The sequence below is a fragment of the Oncorhynchus gorbuscha genome, linkage group LG23, assembly GCF_021184085.1.
Source record: "Oncorhynchus gorbuscha isolate QuinsamMale2020 ecotype Even-year linkage group LG23, OgorEven_v1.0, whole genome shotgun sequence".
Classification (NCBI taxonomy): Eukaryota; Metazoa; Chordata; class Actinopteri; order Salmoniformes; family Salmonidae; genus Oncorhynchus; species Oncorhynchus gorbuscha.
Window position 1 is genome coordinate 10,039,909 of NC_060195.1, and position 7,974 is coordinate 10,047,882.

General features: G+C 42.5%; 1 pseudogene; it reads right to left on the reverse strand.

Moving 5' to 3' along the window:
* Positions 1-3,260: 3,260 nt before the first annotated feature.
* Positions 3,261-7,310, reverse strand: LOC124011601 (annotated as a pseudogene).
* Positions 7,311-7,974: the final 664 nt, after the last annotated feature.

A 7,974-nucleotide genomic window follows, 5' to 3' on the forward strand; every position in this document is an offset into this window, starting at 1 on the left:
GTTGGGTTGTGTATCGGAGGACGCATGACTTTCAACCTTCGTCTCTCCGAGTTGTAGCGATGAGACAGGATAGTAGCTACTACAACAATTGGATACCACAAAATTGGGGAGAAAAAGTGGTAAAATTAAAAATAAATAAAAAAGGTGAAGTTTAAGTATAATTCTGACTGGTGGGTTATAACTCTCCTCATTTGGTAATACAGGAAATTGCCATGACAACCTCCAAAAGAATGGTCATGTGGTTTGGTAAGAAGAATGTCACTCTCCCCACCAGTGTGATTACTACCTTTGAGGGTTCAGAGCTTGAGGTAGTCACCTCATACAAGTACTTGGCTAGACGGTACACTGTCCTTCTCTCAGCACATATCAAATCTGCAGGCTAAAGTTAAATCTATACTTGGTTTCTTCTATCGTAATCGCACCTCTTTCACCCCAGCTGCCAAACTAACCCTGATTCAGAAGACCATTCTACCCATGCTAGATTACAGAGATGTAATTTATAGATTGGCAGGTAAGGTTGCTCTCGAGCGGCTAGAAGTTCTTTATCCTTCGGCCATCAGATTTGCCAGCAATGTTCCTTATAGGACAAATCACTGCACTCTATACTCTTCTGTGAACTGGTCATCTCTGTATACTTATCGCAAGACTCATTGGTTGATACTTATTTATAAAACCCTCTTAGGCCTCACTTCCCCTTATCTGAGATACCTACTGCAGCCCTCATCCTCCACATACAACATCCGTTCTGCCATTCACATTCTGTTAAAGGTCCCCAAAGCACACACATCCCTGAGTCACTCTACTTTTCAGTTCGCTGCAGCTCGCGGCGAATGGTACGAGCTGCAACAAACACTCAAACTGGACTCCGTATCACCATCTCTTCATTCAAAGACTCAGTCATGGACACTCTTACTGACAGTTGTGGCTGCTTTGCGTGATGTATTGTTGTCTCTACCTTCTTGCCCTTTGTGCTGTTGTCTGTGCCCAATCATGTTTGTACCATGTTTTGTGCTGCTACCATGTTGTGCTGCTACCATGTTGTGCTGCTGCCATGTCGTTGTCATGTTTTGCTGCCATGCTTTTGTTGTTGTCTTAGTTCTCTCTTTATGCAGTGTTGAGGTGTCTGTCTTGTCATGATGTGTGTTTTGACCTATATTTTATTTTTAATCCCAGCCCCTGTAGGAGGCCTCTTGTTTCCTTTTGGTAGGCCGTCATTGTAAATAAGAATTTGTTCTTAACTGTCTTGCCTAGTTAAATAAAATACAAAAATACAAGAAGTCAAGAAGGTGCTGATAGACATGGCTGCCTTGTTTCAGGCTCCTAAGCAACTTTGAAGTATTTATATTTTTTTACGTTATTTCTCACGTTAGAATGTTCTTAGCATTATTACATACAAACGGAAATAACTTTTGGATATCTGGACTCCGACATTGCTCTTCTAAATTTTTTAAAATTTCTTAATTCCATTATTTTACTTTTAAATGTGTGTGTTAGATATTACTGCACTGTTGGAGCTAGGAACACAAGCATTTCACAATAACGTCGCTAAACATTTGTATGCGACCGCTCTGGCTTTGCGAGGCTACAATTCAACTTGCCTCACTCTCTGGCTTTGCAAATCAACACAAAACAAGCAAACAAATGCAGCGATGTTTATAATACATCATATTTAATATGAACACGACAACAGAAAGACTGGCTTTAATGTAATCAATTGTACTGTTAAGATCAAAGGTGGCAAGGAATAATATACAGTGCATTTGGAAAGTATTCAGACCCCTTGACTTTTCCCACATTTTGTTACGTTACAGACTTACTCTGAAATTGATTCAATTGTTTTTTTCCCCTCTTCAATTTACACACAACACCCAATAATGACATCACAATACCCCATAGTGACATCACAATACCCCATAATGACATCACAATACCCCATAATGACAAAGCAAAAACAGGTTTTTAGAAAGTTTTGCAACTGTTTTAAAGATAAAAAATGGAAATATCACATTTCCATAAGTATTCAGACCACTTACTCAGTACTTTGTTGAAGCAACTTTGGCAGCGATTACAGCCTCAAGTCTTCTTGGGTATGACGGTACAAGCTTGGCACACCTATATTTGGGGAGTTTCTCCCATTCTTCTCCGCAGATCCTCTCAAGCTCTGCCAGGTTGCATGGGGAGTGTTGCTGCACAGCTATTTTCAGGTCTCTCCAGAGATGTTCGATCGGGTTCAAGTCCGGGCTCTGGCTGGGCCACTCAAGGACATTCAAAGACTTGTCCCAAAGCCACTCCTGCGTTGTCCTGGCTATGTGCTTAGGGTCATTGTCCTGTTGGAAGGTGAACCTTCGCCCCAGTATGAGGTCCTGAGTGCTCTGGATCAGGTGTCATCAAGGATCTCTCTGTGCTCCGTTTATCTTTCCCTCGAGCCTGACTAGTCTCCCAGTCCCTGTCGCTGAAAAACAGCCCCACAGCATGATGCTGCCACCACCATGCTTCACACATGCTGCCTTTTTCTGAGGAGTGGCTACTGTCTGGCCACTACCATAAAGGCCTGATTGGTGGAGTGCTGCAGAAATTGTTTTTCTTCTGGGAGGTTCTCCCATGCTTCTACACCTGCATTGGTTGCTGTTTGGGGTTTTAGGCTGGGTTTCTGTACAGCACTTTGTGACATCAGCTGATGTAAGAAGGGCTCTATAAATACATTTGATTGATTGATCTCCACAGAGGAACTCTGGAGGTCTATCAGAGTGACCATTGGGTCCTTGGTCAGCTCCCTGACCAAGGCCCTTCTCCCCTGATTGCTCAGTTTGGCCAGGCAGCCAGCTCTAGGAAGACTCTTGGTGGTTCCAAAGTTCTTCCATTTAAGAATGATGGAGGCCACTGTGTTCTTGGGGACCTTCAATGCTGCAGATATTTTTTGGTACCCTTCCCCAGATCTGTGCCTCGACACAATCCTGTCTCGGAGCTGTACAGACAATCCTTCGACCTCATGGCTTGGTTTTTGCTCTTACATGCACTGTCAACTGTGGGACCTTATATAGCCTTTCCAAATAATTTCCAATCAATTGAATTTACCACAGTTGGACTCCAATCAAGTTATAGAAACATCTCAAGGATGATCAATGGAAAAAGAGTGCACCTGATCTCAATTGAGTCTCATAACAAAGGGTCTGAATACTTATGTAAATAAGGTATTTGTTTTGTATTGATCACCTATTCGGCTCAGGGATTCGAACCAGAGACCTTTCCGTTATTGGCCCAACACCCTTAACCGCTAGGCTACCTGCCCTACATAGGGCCCTGGGCAAACATAGTGCACTACATAGGGAATAGGGTGCCATTTGGGACGCAAGCCATGCCAATTCTTAGGTCTCCCTACTGATCTTAGTCTCAGTAGACTTGTACACATACTTGTCCCTGATGCTGACTGTCATTCCACCCAGGATGGAGGGGTCCGACTGGGCAGAGAGAGAACAGAAAAGACATTCAGACATGTAGCAGCATGTACAAACCAGCTCATAATCACTATATTCATCTCTTAATTTAGCAGACTTTATAGTGAGGATTTTAATCAGGGGTAATGGAAACGTAAGCCTAAAATGTCAACATTTCTGATTCTGTAGGTGGACACTGATTCCATTATTCTTTCATCCACTGTGGCTTGTTATGTCTATTCAGTATTAGCTATTCAGTAGCCTCCTCTGGGAGTTCCTAGTTCCTACCTTAGTCTCCAGTTTGAGCATCTCTGGCCAGGAAGCCATTCAGAGCAACTCTCAGGTCTTTGAGGTTGGCAGCATCCAGAGGCTGTGAAAGATATACAGGATTAGGAAGATGTCAAATACATGAAAATAATTCATCTGCAAATTATTACATTCTGTAAATGTAAACAACATGACAATTACATTTTTAGTGTGGATTAATGTACATCTTGAGTTGGCTGATCTGGGATTAGATTACATATGTGTAATGATGGAATGTGTGTGTGTGTGTGTGTGTGTGTGTGTGTGTGTGTGTGTGTGTGTGTGTGTGTGTGTGTGTGTGTGTGTGTGTGTGTGTGTGTGTGTGTGTGTGTGTGTGTGTGTGTGTGTGTGTGTGTGTGTGTGTGTGTGTGTGTGTCAGCTCCTACCTGTGTGGTGGTGACAGTACAGAGGACCTCTCCACGAGCACTCATCATCTTGCTGAAGGCTAAGATGATGTCAGAGGTCAGCATCAGACGGTCGTTATCAGCCATAACATCTGAGGAATGAAAGTAAAGATATTCAATTCAATACAAATGTAGTTATCTCCTGTGATGGAACATTTTATGTTTGTGCTTATCTAATAACCTATTTTTGTGTTCATGCAAGTGACTGATTGAACGAATCCTCACTATCAGTATCTGCAATTTGGCAGTACGCCCAGAACGAAAGGATATCTCAGTTTCAAGGTCTCAACTTGGAGAGAAGAAGCCTCATGAGGTATTGGTCTGTCACATGCATGAACCAAATGTTAGTGATTCATTAATTATGAATGATGAATGAGCTAAATCATGCAAATATAACTTGTCTGTATATAAGAGAACTAACGGGACTGACCCAGTGGAGCTCCTGATCGACATGTGTACATGGTGCATTGAGTTGGTTGGAACCTCTCCAGCTTGCTGTTAATAAACAATGATTCATTTAAGATTGACTTTGAGTGTCCCTGTGTAGAATTTCCACAACACTACTTAGGGCAATTAATGTCAGGGCTACATCAGGGCCTCAGACACAGGCACATAAACAACACACAAGACAACTATTACACATTACGCGGTTATTACACACAACTTTTGTAACACCATCTTTCTTTCACCCGTATGTCGAGACAGGTGACATAAGGCTGGCTACCCACTGAGGACGTTGATGATGATGGTCATGACATCAGTGAAGGTGTGCTCTTTGATACTGCGTTTAACATGGGGATTCACCATGATGCCAGATAGCTTGGGGTCCTTGACTAGGACCTGGAGAAACAGAAATAAAGCCTGTTTAGTATAGCTATGGGGCAGTAGCTGGATACCAGGTCTGAAACCGGGTCGTCTGAAAGAGAAAGGCATCCAGGTTCATGGGACAGATGACAGTCAGGGGTTCCCGTGTGTGTGTGTGTGTGTGTGTGTGTGTGTGTGTGTGTGTGTGTGTGTGTGTGTGTGTGTGTGTGTGTGTGTGTGTGTGTGTGTGTGTGTGTGTGTGTGTGTGTGTGTGTGTGTGTGTGTGTGTGTGTGTGTGTGTGTGTGTGTGTGTGTGTGTGTGTGTATTGGAAATGAATGGGACTGACTTACAAACACTGTGATCAGCTCCTTCTCCACTTGCTCCGGTCTGCCCTGCTGGCTGGCTGCTGAGAAGAGAGCATAGGCGTAGCGACCCTCAACTCCATACACCTGGATGGGAGGGATAAACAGGCTGCAGAGAAGGTAAATCATTGCACCCATTAGAAGTTTCAGGATTATATTGAGATATTTTGCCTATTTTTGACTGTGCCGACTACATCTTTAGACTATAGACGCCTGTGTTTGATAATATCGTTCTCAAGTCGTCAGTCGTCATTGCATAGTTGTTGTGGAATGTTGAGCCCTTCCAGTAGCTTGTATGTCCTGCTTTGCTTACCGTGACCAGAAACCTACCTGGTCAGCGAAGTGCTGACGGACCTGCGAGCAGAGAGAGAGAGCATTGCTTGGATAAAACTGCCGTTGATTTAGCTTCCAGTGACAGCAAGTGAGAAACTAGGTGTGGAAACCCAGTAACTGTAGAAGTGTTGGTTGTTACCAGTGTGGGCGAGTAGTGAACTACAAGTAGTTTAACTAGTAATTTAACTACATTTTGTAGTAGCTTGGTGGTAGTTGAACCAAATTCAAATCTTGGTAGTGTTTTCAGTAGTTAATGACTTTTTTTTGCAATGTAATGGTGTAGCTAACTACTGGAACTACACACTACTTTTTTTTGCTCAAATCAAATCAAATATGGGTGAAGTTGGCAAGATTAATTTTTTTCTGGTGTTGTGCTGAAAATCTCCCCACTGCCAGAATTCTCACACCCCTTCGAACGCTGGTTTCTGGTCACTCAATTCTTCATTGCTGCGACTTGCTTGGTAGTTGAGATTTCTGCTCTTCACTCCGTTGTCAGTTTAGTCTACATTTTACTGATCTTAGAAGCAGAAAGCATGTTTTATTTGTGTTTTTCAAGGCAGCTGTCAATAATCACGTTAGGCTGCGTTTCATTTCAGCAAGGCTTTCTGCTTCTAAGATCAGTGAAATGTAGAGGGGAGATTTCTGTCAGGGGGGGATTTTCGGGAACAACACTGGCATCAGACATCGTTGTCGTTTTTAAACAGGCTAAAATACACATTGTGTAAACATCCGACTCCTAAGCGATATGTTCTTGCAATTTGTAGTCAAGTCTGCTAAATGACTTAAATGTAAATGTAAATTACATTTTCGATTTAGATATGATCACTTTTTACTTAGTTGTCTGGATGCAGTGAACTACTTTTTCAAAGTAACTTATTGCAGTAAACTATATGTTTTCTTAAGGGTAGCTTAACTTCTTACAGTTTGAAGTAATTGATAGGTTAGTAAACTATATGTTTTCTTAAGGGTAGCTTAACTTCTTACAGTTTGAAGTAATTGATAGGTTAGTAAACTATATGTTTTCTTAAGGGTAGCTTAACTTCTTACAGTTTGAAGTCATTGATAGGTTAGTAAACTATATTTTCAAAGTGACTTACCATCAAGCTTCATCATCAATTCATTTTTGTACTGCGTCTGTCAAAACCAATGACTGGTCAAAACACAAGTAATAGTGGACGCGATGTACCTAGGGTTTAGGTGCCTGTGTACCTAGGGTTTAGATGCCTGTGTACCTAGGGTTTAGGTGCCTGTGTACCTAGGGTTTAGGTGCCTGTGTACCTAGGGTTTAGGTGCCTGTGTACCAAGGGTTTAGGTGCCTGTGTACCTAGGGTTTAGGTGCCTGTGTACCTAGGGTTTAGGTGCCTGTGTACCTAGGGTTTAGGTGCCTGTGTACCTAGGGTTTAGGTGCCTGTGTACCTAGGGTTTAGGTGCCTGTGTACCTAGGGTTTAGGTGCCTGTGTACCTAGGTTTTAGGTGCCTGTGTACCTAGGGTTTAGGTGCCTGTGTACCTAGGTTTTAGGTGCCTGTGTACCTAGGGTTTAGGTGCCTGTGTACCTAGGGTTTAGGTGCCTGTGTACCTAGGGTTTAGGTGAAGAGGTTCAGTTACTATGTTATTTTACAACAGAAAATACATTAAATACTTCATGTCTTACCTGATGTCATCCATGCCTCAATGTTGCTGCCATTTTCTCATGGTTAAACCTTAACCCATACACTTACCTTAAACCTCAACTTAACCATTTTAAATGTCAACTTCAATAAGCTAACATCCTTGGGATGTCCCAAGGATTCATTATTGCACAAACCATGATCTCCTACTGCTGTCTGGGATGAAACTCAATGCGCATGCGTGTGTCATAAACCTGATGAGCCGCCTCAAATTCTGTATAGTTGTTCTTGAATCCAGCCAGTCCATTGTATTTATTCACTGTGAATGCACAGTAGTCCTAAGCATTTGATTAGCAGTATATCTATTTACACTATTTTCCACAATATTCATGGGATTTATTTTGATAGGTTTATTATTTTGATACCGAGAGCACAATTTAGTTCCCATTCGTAACCACACGGTGGCAGAAAAGCCGATATTAAGGGGGCCAGTGAAGTCCATCGGCCAAGTAAACGCAGCAAGACCAGGGTGGTTCGTTTATCTGACTTGGGTTACTCCGATGGGAGAAATTTGAATTGGGTGAAAAGTGAATGCATAGTTTTAGAACTGTGTTGCCTCACGAACGTGAGCCAGGTAGGTGCCCAGCTCTGGCCGACTGAGAAGTCGGCTCAAAACAAAAGTAACGAAATTAGTTACTCGCCCGAGTGGCGCAGCGGTCTAA